Source organism: Boleophthalmus pectinirostris, unplaced genomic scaffold (genome assembly GCF_026225935.1).
Source record: "Boleophthalmus pectinirostris isolate CB_2022bp ecotype Guang Dong unplaced genomic scaffold, ASM2622593v1 HiC_scaffold_6, whole genome shotgun sequence".
Classification (NCBI taxonomy): domain Eukaryota; kingdom Metazoa; phylum Chordata; class Actinopteri; order Gobiiformes; family Gobiidae; genus Boleophthalmus; species Boleophthalmus pectinirostris.
Genome location: NW_026571447.1, coordinates 7,282,515 through 7,296,898, shown reverse-complemented (window position 1 = coordinate 7,296,898; position 14,384 = coordinate 7,282,515). Strand labels below are relative to the sequence as shown.

Sequence of the window (14,384 nt, the reverse complement as noted above, 5' to 3'; positions counted from 1 at the left end):
ACCAAGTTACAGGTCAAATCTGTGGAGAAACAACCACACTCACAGTGAGAATGCCTGTTTTTTTTGTAGGTATTTTTGAGCTTTAAAACCACTTGTAATTGAATAAAGACCAAATCAGACAAAGTTATAGGTCAGATCTGTGGAGAGACGACCCTGCTCACAGTCAGAATACCTGTTTTTAGGTATTTTTGCGCTTTCGAACCACCTGTAATTGAATAAAGGCCAAACCAGACCAAGTTACAGGTCAAATCTGTGGAGAAACGACCACACTCACAGTGAGAATGCCTGTTTTTTTTCTAGGTATTTTTGAGCTGTAAAACCACTTGAATAATTGAATAAAGACCAAACCAGACCATGTTACAGGTCAGATCTGTGGAGAGACGCCCCGCTCATAGTCAGAACGCCTGTTTTTCTAGGTATTTGAATAAAATACATCGAATAAAATGTAAGGCAGAGCAGTTTAATGTCATATTGTGGAACATTCAGGCAGAGCAATGACTGACCCTCCACCATAAAGTTACGTAGCGCACCTTTTTAAAGTTGAGGTGTTACGGTACCAGCATTGACTCATCTCTATTATACACACATAATACAGTTCGCATTAACCCAATTTGAATCAAATTTTTTTGCATTTACGTTCAAAAAGTATTTACCGTATAGTCAGAAAACCCCTTGTGCATCATTAAACTCCTGGCCTATATCCGCCGTGCATTTTCCACAGCCCTTGACAACATCTCCAAAAACCTCACCTGAATTGAAAGTAATTTGCTCATTTTCTAGCAGCCCTCTTTCAAGGACCCGAGAATAAGAAGTGGAAGAAAGTGAGCGCCTCCACTACAAAGGAGAGCTTATGGCACGAAATTGGCTCCTACAAAGAAACGGGAGACGCACGGAGTTCAGCGTTCTATCTGCGGCGCACAGGCTGGGGCTCACCTTTAAAACATGTACCTCTTTTTCTCCTCCTTCTTTTGGATGAAAGGTTAAAAGCTTCGAAAGAGACGCCGCGATGGAAACAAAAATAAGAGCGACGCCATTACGGAACCGCAGCAACGTTTGTAAAAAGGGAAAATCCGATAGAAGTGTGGAGGTCTCGGGCGACGCTCTGCGGGTGGTCTCACGGCTAATCGTCGCAAGCGGAGAAGATTTAAGTAAGGTGGCTGCGTAAAGGCGTGTATACAGGATTTGGAGAGTCTATAAATGCTTACACAAAAATGCATCATATTGCAGTAGGACATTTTTTTTTTTTTTTTAGAATATCTTGGATGGCAGGTTTAAACAATTGCCGATTTGTGTTGTAATAATAGGATTCTGTTCAAAGTTCACAAATATTTCAAGAGGGTTGACAAAAAGACTGAAATATTAGAAATTATTTGGACACAGTAGCTCACACAATAAAAAATTATAACAAAGAGTAAAAAAATATTAAAATTATAATAATAAATTCTGAAAAAGTAGCCAAAATAGCAAGAGACTACTGTTAAAAAAATGATATGATACTAGAAGGTTGGTGTTTTTTATGTGATTTTTAATTAAGAATATTTTGTTTTACGGTTGTTTGATATTTAAATAATTGCAGTTTGCTACAGGGTCACTTCAAATTGCGATTTCCATTTGACAACCCTAGAGTACATATAAATATTTCTTTTTGAGGTATTTTTATAGATTATGTATATAAGTGATATTTATGGACTTTTTTTGGTTAAGTTTATGCTTCATTCTTTCACCAAACCATAACCGAGATGTTTACTCATACATTTTGTGCACTTTCTGATGCATAGAAAGAGTATGTAACTTTGTGGAGGTGGCACATCACCTGCATGATTCTGTGGAAATGGAAAGTAAAATTATAGTTTTGTTGACATACTGTGAACGTGTATATCCGTGGGAAGAAAAACAAATCAGTGAAAACAAGTAGGAGTCAGGTTTGCGGAGATGCAAGCCCACTCAGAGTAAGGAGGCATGTTTTTCAGTGCAAAAAAATACAACAAAAACGAGCTTTTCTTTTAGTGCATTTTTTCAGCTAAATAGTTGCATACTGTCTCTTTAATATTCGGAACAGATGCCCGAGTCACCTCAGCTGGCTCCTCTCGACGTGGAGGAGCAGCAACTCTACTCTGAGCTCCCCCCGTGTGACTGAGTTCCTCACCCAGCCACACTGCGTTGGCTTGAATATATCATGTGAATATTGTTATCAAGATCATTCAAAGCAAAAATTAAATTTTGGGATCACAGGATTTCGACGCTTCCAATCTCCACACAACAAACCCCAGCAGCGAAAATGAAAGTGACACAGCCTTCTCCGGAGCCGTGTCAGGCCAGAGAAAGACTGATGCCACACGAGCTGTCTGAAAGTGGGGCAGATCTCCGAAGGACGAGGGGGGGTGGTGGTTGGATTTCAGGATCGTGCACCAAATGTCCCGTTTTTATTTTTTATTTATTATTTTCCCTCCTTGGAAGTGGAGAGAAAGAGACGCATCGACTGATCTCTGCTCCCCGCCTGAGTCAGCAGCTCCGGCTTTGCGAGGCGTGCCAGCGTGGTGAATAATAAGGGCACATACGAGAGGGTTTGAAGAGGGTCTAACTTTTTGCTCGCCGTAAACCTTAGAGCTGTTGTTGCGTGGTTGGGGTCACGACAGAGTGAGCTGGCACTGGGCAGTTGTGTTTTTTATTGAAATTAACGCAAACTTGGCTCATCCGACTGAATGTTTCATCATATTTTGAAGGTCGCTTATAATATTAAAGGTTCAATTGTGTGTAAAGGTCTTGCATCCTCATTTTAAACCTGTGTCTGCAATGCAAGGTCATAGAATTGTCAAATTTAACTAGCTCAGACCTGATTTAAATGTCCAATATTACTCTATTTCCTCATTGAAAATATACCTGGAGTTGTGTTTTGTTGCATTCAGTTTTAACACACAAACCCTGCATATTTAGGTTGATTTTAGTAAACACTGATGTCACGGTAATACAGGAAGTGCTCCACTGTGCATTTTATTGGCAATAGAAATGAGAAATTGTCCTGTGGGCCTGTAGAAATGATCTTGGGTGCCTTATTTGGCCAGCAGACTGCAAGTTTGAGACCTCTGAGTTAGATGTTAACTTGAAAACTACCACTAAATGACATCACAAGTTGGAGAAGAGCATTTTCAGCTTTGGAGATGTAGACTGACTTATAATAAAAGATTTCTCAAACGTGTGCGAATGAAACAAAATAACTCCAGGTGTGTTTTTGAGGAGGTATAAACATTCTAACATGGCTCAAAGCTCACAATAGTAAATTTTTTTGTAATATAGGCCCTTTGAATCCATTTTCATCACGTCCCCTATGTAAAAAAAAAAACTTATCTATTTGATTTTATAGGTTAATACTGTACATGCATTTGACCATTCCTAGTGTGTTAAAAATGTTCAAAATCTTACCTATAAAACATGAAACTCAAGAATTGCTCTAGTAAAAAAAATGAAACCACAATTGCAATATTCTTTTTAAATAAGGCTGCACAATATATTGCAATCAAATTAAAATTGCTATTTGAATTGCCACAGTTAACAAGTCCCAAAGGCTGCAATTATTTAGAGAATAGAATGTCCTTTTGCAAAGAACAAAATTTGAAAAATGTTTTAAAATTTTAGACTGAAACTTGGTCTGAACTTTGCTGTGTGAAAAGAAGTTGACAGTAGATGTGTATCTTTACATTTCAGGTAGTTACATAAGTATCTACTTTGTTTTAAAAAAAATATAATAAAATAAAATAAAATGTTAAACTGTCTGTATTGTTAAGGATTGTCTTTACAAGCTTTAAATTTTTTGGCAATGTGGATGGAAGTGTCTTGCCTGAGAAAACGACAACCAGACCAATTTTGAAGCATGAAATATTTCTACAGAGATATACAACGATAAATGATAATACTGAAACTACTTTATGCACTGACTCAATAACAAAAAAGCAGGATTATCCCAGGAATGAAATGTTTATATATACAGTGACAGCAAAAAGCATGGATATTTTTTTTTCACTCAGAATATATGGATTTGACTTTCTGAATTGAAATTTTTCATTCTAATAGTTGGAGTAAATAGCAGAATGAAGCAATAATTAGCCACATGTAAGTGACTTTTTCAACCCTCTGAAGCTCAAATCCTTTTGTGTTACATCAAAAACAACAAAAAAATCCTTCACTATTGCAAAGAAACCATACATTACTATATTTGTATATTAGTAAGTTGATATAGCAATGAACATGACAGGCCGATTGGGAACCACAGCTCTGATCACTGACCCACTGAATGTACTTGTTTAGCGTAATCAGCATGCATTTCAGTCATAGAACTATTGCACATTGCATCAGGTTTGTGAAGTTATAGTGCCGCCTTATGGTTGGCTGTAAGATTTTGTGCAACGCTCTGCGCACAAGCCAACGTCATCCATGCTCCCACACAACAATTCTCCATAAATATGCAAAATCATGACACAAAACAATGCACTACAACTTCACAAACCTACTATGACAACAGAGTGACAGCAAAGGGAAAAACATACATTTATTTTGCCGAATATAGCATTTTCAAAGCATTTAAAGGTAACATGGTGATCGCGGTATGTTATGTTTTAGCAGTTAATACTAGTGTCGCAGTACTCGAGACCGCTCTTCGTCTTGACCGGCTTCGAGACCGTTTTTTTGTAGTCTTAGTCTTGTCTCGGGCTCGAGGTCTGACACTCGACCAGTGATAAAAAGGAGGTAGATTTATAAAAAATATTGATGTATATGCGCCAAAATAACTGTGAAATTGTGAAAATTACAAAAATGGCGTTTGGTCTCGATGGGCCATGGTCTTGGTCCTTTCTCGGTCTCGACCTTTAAAAGTCTTGGTCTTGTCTTGGGCTCGACCTTCAGAAGTCTTGATTTTGTCCTGGCCTCGGGTGGTCTTAACTACAAACACTAGTTAATACTAAAGTAAAATGCCCCCTACTGAAGTTGTTTCAGAACAATATTGCGTTTTAAAATGTCCAAAATATAATTATTCAGATTATAACTATGTAGTATACAAAGCACAATGTCTTCTTTAAAGCCAAGTGTTCACCTCAGAAAGCCACCTCTACCTCTTTATTCCATTTTGGTGCGTGGCTAAACCTTTGGCAGCAGTGAGGAGCTGTTGGCATGCGCAGGGTGGCAGGGTGGGCATCAGAGCCAAGCTGCGGGCACAAGGGCTCCGCTGTGCCCACAGAATCGAACGCGCCGTTGGTGATTCAGCACAGGGCCCGGGCGGCTCGCAGGGTGCAGCGCCACCGGTACCATCCATCAGCACAAATCTATTCCACGCCAGCCTCTGTCCCACGCGGCACAGCGGGTACAGGGGCACACACAAAGCCTCCTGTCTGCTGGTGTCGTGCCATTATGGATTTATGGTGGAATCGTTGTGCTCCGGGATGTCTGCTTTGAAATGGGACACGGGGAAAAGCTGTAGTTTAAAGGAGCACTGTGTAACTTTTCTGGTGGCACGGTCTGCCAGTTACTTGTTACTTTTGACTGGAATGTTATGCAGTATGGCATTACATGTATCCATCTTGCATTTATGTAATTAGTGGTACATTTTCTTGTTCTTAGATTCCTGGAAAATACGTATTTTTGACCTGGTGGAGTCAGTTGCTTTTCTCCATAGAGATAGAGAAGTTAAATGCCATACTGTGGGACATTCGAGGGAAAGCAATGGTGGACCCTCAACCAGAAAAGTTACACAGTGTACGTTTAAAAATGCATCTAAAAATATGATATGCAAGGCGTTGTACCAGATTTTTACCATCTTAAAACCTGAAAAACAGAACTGCTTCATTATAAAAGGTCCTCAGTGGTCCAAAGTTATTTTAGCTTATGCATTCAGAGCATCCTAATTATTCACAACTGAGACCAGAGTTTTGTCATCACAGTAAACCCAACCACAGCACACTCCCTGCTTATAGGACAATAAAAGGCTTTATAAATTAGATGCAGACAGCACGCAGCTGACATGTTTTGACCTCAACAGCTGCTTATACAGCTTATCTGGGCTTTCAACATAATTCGCATTAATTCGTCTGGAAATATCTAGACTTTGTTATATTTTGACTCAACTCCTGCTCTGTTTTTGTTTGTTTTTTTACCGACACAATCTCAGGACATGATGTACAGTTAATAGCGCAGATAATGATTAGTCAAATACTGCATAATCAATAAGACGAGAATTAAACAAATCAGTAGTTCCAACTAGGGATGTAATGATATCCAAATCTCACGGTTTGACATTTGATACACATCTCACTGTACGATATTTATTGTGGAGGCTAACAAAATTGTAAATATGACACTTTTTCCTCTTAAAATGCCTTGACAATACTTCAATACTTCAAAAAACTAAGATTTTAAAGTGCTTAGAACTGCTATTTCTTCATGTAGTTTGCACCAAAACGGAGCAAAGGATCATGGTCAGTGTAGTTCCCTCTGTTTTTTGGTTTTTTTTTTTAGCTATTGCTGCACCATAACAATAAATATTATGATTCGATATATTGTGATGGGCCACGATATTATTGAGAGGCTTTTGACAATACGATATCACGATATTTTCATTATTGTTCCAACCCTTATCAACCAATAAAATGCAGACATCAACTAGATTCAGCTAATATATTCACGCTCATTACACCTGAACCATGAGTTTTATCTCTACTGCCATTAAAAACAGCATTAAAAGTTCTCAAACTGCAAATCTCCGTGTCTCTTTAGTATTTGTATGCTTTGGTTGGTCAGTCAATAACCGCTTCCTTCTGTGCTTTTGTTACTGTAGTGGTATTTTTTCTCCCACTTGTAGTAAACGCCGCAGACAGCTCTTTTTGTGTGTGATCTCCATGATTGTGGAGCCCGGCAGGTGGAGGGAGCCCGACAGGTGAAGGGATCGTGGCAGGTGATATGAGCTTGGCAGTTGAAGGGAGCTTGGCAAGCGAAGGAATCTCTGCAGGCGAAGGAATCTCTGCAGGCGAAGGAATCTCTGCAGGCGAAGGAATCTCTGCAGGCGAAGGGAGCTCGGCAGGTGAAGGCAGCTCGGCAGGTGAAGGGAGCCCGGCAGGTGCGAGCAGCCCCCCCCACCACCCTCCTACACACACACACACGCGCTGCAGGGGGCTTCATTAGTCCGCCCCCCCTCCCTCCTCCATCACCGATCTCCGCCGACCGCTGAGGAAAGCTAATGAGACGATTCAATCACCGTGACGACAGCTTCACTTCTTTCTCAGCTTAGTGTCACCGTTGACTTAGTGAGACCGAAGCCCAAATAGACCCCTGTGAAAGTTTGTAAACAAGTGCATTCTAAATTACGAAAAGAGACAACGGTGGCTCGGCTTTTAGAGCTGCGGTCCCCAACAGGCCCTTCACGATCATTACTACGTCAACTGATCGCTAGAGAAATGGATGTTTTCTTTACAACTATGGGGAATTTTTTGTTATTTTTAGTGTAACATGAAAAGATTTGAGCTTCAGAAGGGTAAAATCCATGCATGTTTCAGTAATTTTGTAATCTAAATGACTAAAGAAAGCTCAAATACCCAGTTGTCTGGAGGTATTAGGAACCTTAATCTTTGCCGTAAACCACATCAGAACACATCACAACAGATCTATATATCACGCCAGCAAGCTTTTTTTTTTTTTCATTTGTGCTAAAACAACAACAAGCAACTCTGCCGAATCCTACATGTATCACCAATTAAAAAAAGAATTTTAGAAAACAAAGTAAACAGCAGTGGAAAATATCAAAGCAATAGTGACTTGAACGCAGTATAAAGATTACACAAACAAGCACAACTCACTTTAAATACAATTTCTAGTGGCTAAATGAGAACGGAAAACAATACTAACGCAATTAAAAACTCTATAAAGGCAATTTTGTATAATCAGTCTCCTTCAGTATCACAGGTTTATGAGGACGTAATAACCCGTGAATGGCCCTAGATGTAATTAAATCGGACTCGTCGAGGCCGCTTTCCTTTCGCCGCCGTGATTGTTTCCGTTGCGAGCATCTTCTCACCCGTCGTGCCTCACTCCAGCTGCCCCCTGATTTTGGATGGATCTCGGAAATGTTGTGCAAGCTGCAAATGTGCTTTTTAAAAATCTCTGAAAGTTAAGCCTGTACAAACTGTTCCGAAGTATGAGGGCTTTCGAAAATAATGCGCTTGCTGACAGATTTTGGTTTGTGGTTGCATTATGAATCATAAACTTGTGTGGGTTAAAGATGCATTGTGTAACTTTTCCAGTGGAGGGTCCGTCAAGTGCTTTTCGCCATGGTGATGTTATTGTTTTATCTGGAATGGTTCACAATATACAAGATGTCATGTCAGCCATTTTGGTAGGGAAAAATCATTCATATCAACAAGTCAACATCAACATTGTCAACAGTTATCAGCGTACAACATCAACAATCCTCATACAACATTACAACATCAACATTGTCAACAGTTATCAGCGAGTTTTAACTTTTCAAAGTAATGTTTTTGATCTTCAACATTCTTTGACTTAGAATAAGATGGTGAAGTCATGTCAAAACAATTAAATGCAAAACCTACTTCAAAATAAGAGGCGTTATCTCATGACAGACATATGCAACTGTCAACACAAATGAGCAACCTCACTGACTTTTTGCCTACCAGCCACTGCGCACGTGAGGGAAAAGCCGAATGTAAACAGAAATGTTTTCTCCTATGGTATTAAACCTTTATATTTTCATGGACAGACCCAAACCGGACAAAGTTACAGGCCAAACTGGACAAAGTTACAGGCCAAACTGGACAAAGTTACAGGCCAAACTGGACAAAGTTACAGGCCAAACCGGACAAAGTTACAGGCCAAACTGGACAAAGTTACAGGCCAAACTGGACAAAGTTACAGGCCAAACTGGACAAAGTTACAGGCCAAACCAAAGTTACAGGCCAAACCGGTCAAAGTTACAGGCCAAACCGGTCAAAGTTACAGGCCAAACCGGTCAAAGTTACAGGCCAAACCGGTCAAAGTTACAGGCCAAACCGGACAAAGTTACAGGCCAAACCGGTCAAAGTTACAGGCCAAACCGGTCAAAGTTACAGGCCAAACCGGGCAAAGTTACAGGCCAAGTTACAGGCCAAACGGGCAAAGTTACAGGCTCAAACAGACATGTTTTTCTAGGTATTTTTAAGCTATAAAACCACCTCTAGTTGAATAAATATAAAGTAGAGTTGTTTTATGTCATATAACTAACAATTTGGCAGTGCTACTTTAACTTGTAATATTTGACCAGGCGTACCTTTTACTTAAACTGAAGTAATGAAATGCAGTATTTTGACCACCTCTGGCCGCAAGGCATGAGCTGAAGATCTGTAGATGGTTTTATTTTAGAAAAGTATGACACTGTTTAAAACTGTCAGTGATGGAAATAATAAAATGAAAGTAGTAATTAAGTACAGTACTTAACAACAGATACAAAAACGTTTACTTCATGTGATACTTTTGCTTGGGTATTTTATTTTTTTGCTCCAGTATCTCTACTTTTCCTTAAGTAACAACATGGAGTACTTCTTCCATCACTGACGATGTTATATTTTAGCAGAATTACATCCTATCACTATAAACTATTCAAACAAACATTCAAAATCGTGCAGTATTGTCCTGTGTAAACCTAAAAGTAAAAGCATTTGCCGTGTTCCGTTTGACCCCTGCATTTGAGCTTCCCCAGCGCCGTGCCATGCTGTGCGTGTTAACATTGGCTAAACACATAGGAGCGGCCCACAGGAGCAGAGGCAGCCCGGGAATGTAAAGAGAGATGGTGCACATTCATCACAGCGACGAGATGTGCAGAAGCCTCTTTTACCTTTGGCCTGGTTTAACACAGAGCAGCCCCTCAGGATCAGAACAGATGCCAGCCCGATGTAGCTGCTGTTAGTTAGCGAGCGCTTCTGGCATGATGTATATGTGCTGAAATTATCCAGATGATTCTAGTGTATGTGTATGGAGTTGAAAAACACAGTGGAGGACTTCCTGTATTACCACATAGGGCTGGGTATCATTAAGAAGTTGCCGATACGATACACACCTCAATACATAGGCCACGATACAATATAGAAATCAATATAGTGCACTTTCGATTCAATACTTTATATTTCAAATCGATTGGATATGGTTCAATAAAAAGTAAAGACTAAATCATGGCTGTGATACCAAAAGTCTTTGTTGAACCACTTCTTGTGCAAAGTTCATATGAAACACACCCATTTTAATCCTCAAAACAGTGATGTGTCAAATGTGTCACATAAACGACTTTCCTTCCACTAACACACAAACCCTGCATGTTTAGGCTGAGTTCTTCTCTCAGACTGAAAACATTGTTCCACCTTGTGATGTCATGTGGTAATACAGGAAGTGCTCTACTGTGTTTTTAAGATCCATACACTTTCACTAGAATCATACGGTTCATTAAAAAATAAAGGCTAAGTCATGGCTGTGATACTAAAAGTCTTTGTTGAAACACGCCCATTTTAATCATCAAAACGGTGATGTGTCAAATGTGTCATACAAACAAGTTTTCTTCCACTAAACAAGCAACAAAATGGTAGTGCTGTAACAAAATAATTTAGTAAAATATACCAAAAAATACTCTTAGCGATATATCAATCCCTCAGTTGTCCAGGTAGAATCAATTTGTCGACTCTTTGGTCAAATGTGTTTCCTGGACAAAGGAGGAATTGTATCGGATGAGCTGCGAAAACGTATTCGACCAAACACACTTTTGTCCAGTCGACACATTTAATTTCTCCTTTGCCACCGATACGATATATTGATATTTCGATATTTTTGCACACCCCTATTACCACATGACATCACAAGGTGGAAGAGTGTTTTCAGTTTGAGAGAAGAACTCAGCCAAAATAAGTAGTAGGGTTTGTGTTAAACGTGTGTGAATGAAACAAGACGCAACTTCGTGTATGTTTTTGATGAGGAAACAACATTATAATATTATATATAGATCAGAAAATATCTTAATATGGGCCCTTTAATTGAAGTCTGCAACAACATAACTTATACATAATAATGTGAAGTTAAGGTGCACTTTCTTGACCTCTTCTGAGCGAAATTCATTCTCTAAATTTGACCCATCCTTCTACCAATACCGCTGGGTCAACCTCCAGATCCTGAACTAGTCTGGGTCAGGACTACCTTTACAGCTGGAGGACTCTGAGGCAACTGTGTCAGCTTATATTTGTCTACAAAGTTCTTCTGTCACTTTGAACTCATTTGAGACTAGCTAATTGTTTGCATAGAAATAGAAAATGTATCAGGCCAGGCCGTATCCCAATTGAAACATGCCCAAATCGGAGCTCTCCAAAGGGACCTTGCATACATATTCTGTCCATGAAAAAACACACAAACTAAACCAGGGAGGCTAATCTGAGAGAACTGACCTCCCTCCATTCACACCTGTCGTTTTTAACTCTCTTTTCTCTTTTAATACTGCAAAGGTTAATCACAATTGGACTGAAATCATCATTTGAATGGATGAAATTGGCAAAACCCAAAGCTCGCAATTTTTACAATTATTTCCTCCACAAACAACAGATCTGAAGTGCTTGTTATACTTGTATTAGATTGTCAGGGCAAAGGCCTATTTCAGTATTTTTGTCAGTTCTCATGGGTGCGTTGAAAATGTGAACTTTGAATAGATTTGGGGCTGAGTAGTTTTTGAAAATAAGGACTTTTCTGGCAAGTATTGCGATTACATTTGCCAACAACTCCGTAACACAGAGAGACAAGACTGAAAATGAACTGATAGACAAATACTAGGAATGGGACGAGACACAATTTCCACAAGACGAGACACGAAGTTGGGTCCATGAGAATGACACAAAACGAGAATTTGATATAATTTCTAATATGTAAATAGTCCGATTTAGTTTGCAAAGTTGGCTTTAGAATTTTAATTTACTTCATTTAATATTTTTGTTGTCATTCCAGCAGTGCCTTTTGGAACAACGGCTTCTCAAAAAATGCAAGTCAGTAGCACTTAACTCTTTTGTCTAATCCAAATGGGAAATAAAATCTGTTATTGTTCTCATGTGTGTCTAATCTTGTGGCAATTTCATCTCGCAAGATCTTGTCCCATCCCTAACTAATACAAGAGTCTCATAAATTTCAGAAAGTGTTTGTAGAAGTCTGAACTACAGGCATAAGATTTCCAATAAAAAATACAGGATATTTTCTTCTTTCTGAGGACACTTTGCTATGTAAATAATTACAGACTTGGCGATTTACCAATTGTACTAACTCTAATTTGGAGAGTAATATATTGTGTAACATCCAAAATGCAAACTTCTCCAATACTTTATGAAGATCTCCCTGAGTTGAGATGGGCGTGATTGGCAGGTGGATTAGCCAATCAGGGACATGCATGGTCTGTCCATCCATATCAAAACAAACACGGGACTGAAAAACATGGTGGATTTCTGCAGAATCAGCGAGCGAAGCACTAAAATGTCAATCTGAGGCAAGAGAAATTTGATTTAGTTCTAAATGATGAGTGACCAATGAGCTTCTTCATTTCACAAGTGTCACTGAAATAGGCCTGTCATGAAAATTACTATATCAACTTGTCAACAATTATTCAGTATATGAAAGCTGGAACAGGACTTTTTGGGGCTCTATTTGTCCTGTGCATATTAGGGATGGGCATTCGATGAAATTTTATTAATCGATCGTTGGGAGAATTAACGATTGATTTTCGATTAATCATTAACTTTTTATATAATAAGTATCATCATTATTACTATTACTAATCAGCAAGAATAAAGTCAACTTTACAACACATAAACCATCACCACTCCAGAGCCACATCAGCCCGTTTGACATTATAATGTGTTTAATGCAGCTTTGCGCAAGTCTTAAAACCGCATGCCTAATTTGTATAAACTAAGTGAAGAAAAAAAAAAACTCTTGTGCTCTGATGCGGTTCAGCTTCTGTCTGACTAAAACACACGACTCAGTGGAATATGAGCATGTTCTTTCTGTGACAGAGGGATGTCAATGCTGAAGTTGAGTCAGTTCTGTGTGTCGCGATGTTTTCAAAGATCGTACGTGTGCAGGTTTAGTGCAGCTCTTTATGTTGCAGTAACCGGGCTACAGCGTAAACCTGCACCATGACGAAACCGGGACGCTGATGTCCATGTAAACGCACTCACTGAGTCGTACAGTGATCTTCCAAGGAGCCAGAGCCCAAACGTGGGACTGTGAGGCCCCAACTCCAGTGTTTGTGTCAGACGCAGCTTCATATCTACGCCCAGAAACCTACATTCAGTTTGTCGATTAGAAATGAAAGTAATCTACGAAATTCTTAATGATCAATTATTGCTTAGTCGACTAATCATGCCCATCCCTAGTGCATATTTTTGTAACAATAGTTTGGAGATTTCTGCAAGTTTTTACATAATACGGTAAGATATGAGCTGTGCAGGGATGAAAAAGCAACTTCCAAGACAAATTGTTGCTTAATTCTGCTGTTTATTTGTTGTGGCTCATTTTAAGCTTTTTAATGATTCTGAATTAAAAACTAAATGGTTCACCAGGATTATCCGGCTTTAATTTGATTGCGTCAGAGGCATAAAGTAGTTTCAGTATTATCCTTAATCATGATGTTCCTCTGTAGTAGTATATCGTGCTTCAAAATGTATTATTTTGACAGGCCTACACTGAAATAAACTCATTTCATGTTTGGTTCTCTTTATAAACAAATACAGAGAGCCCATTCAGGACGTGCAAGGCAAATATTGTGCTGCCCTAAACAGAATCCTATTATCAAAACGCAAACCGCAAATCTTATCGCAGTGCTTATCAGAAAAATCTTATTTGGACATTTTTTCATTCAGCCCTTCTATCTATGAATCAGCTTTGCCATTTCACGCCGCCCGGATTAAAACACCACCGGGCCTGTCTGCAGCCTCACCTCCCATCGCGGGGGCCCTCCGGTGAACCTCGCGCCCCCTTTTAGAGCTCCGACAGTGGGATGTACGAGCTCGCCGCGTGACCCTGGACCCGCGGGGCTCTGTAATGCATTAAGATGAACGCCGGGCCCTTCACGCCGTCTCGTGATGAATGGCGATCCGCAGCGCAGGCCCGGCTCTATGTAAAACGAATGACACCCCCATCCATCAGAGGGAGCCACTAATGTTTAAAACAAGAGACGCTGTTTACATGTTACACGGAACACAATAGATTACATTTACATATACGCACGCTCGGGGAAATATTATCTGCTTGGGAAAAAAAATTGAGGTATCTTGGAGGTTTTAGTTTGTCACGGAGGGGAGATAAGTTACTCAAGGAGGGCATCTGGGTTAAAATAT

The 14,384-nt window shown here is 39.5% G+C and overlaps 1 protein-coding gene across 2 annotated transcripts in view; it reads left to right on the top strand.

The window, feature by feature from the left end:
• Nucleotides 1-14,384, top strand: part of sema6e (sema domain, transmembrane domain (TM), and cytoplasmic domain, (semaphorin) 6E) — a 501,529-nt gene that overhangs the window by 143,106 nt on the left and 344,039 nt on the right. The window lies entirely within an intron of this gene.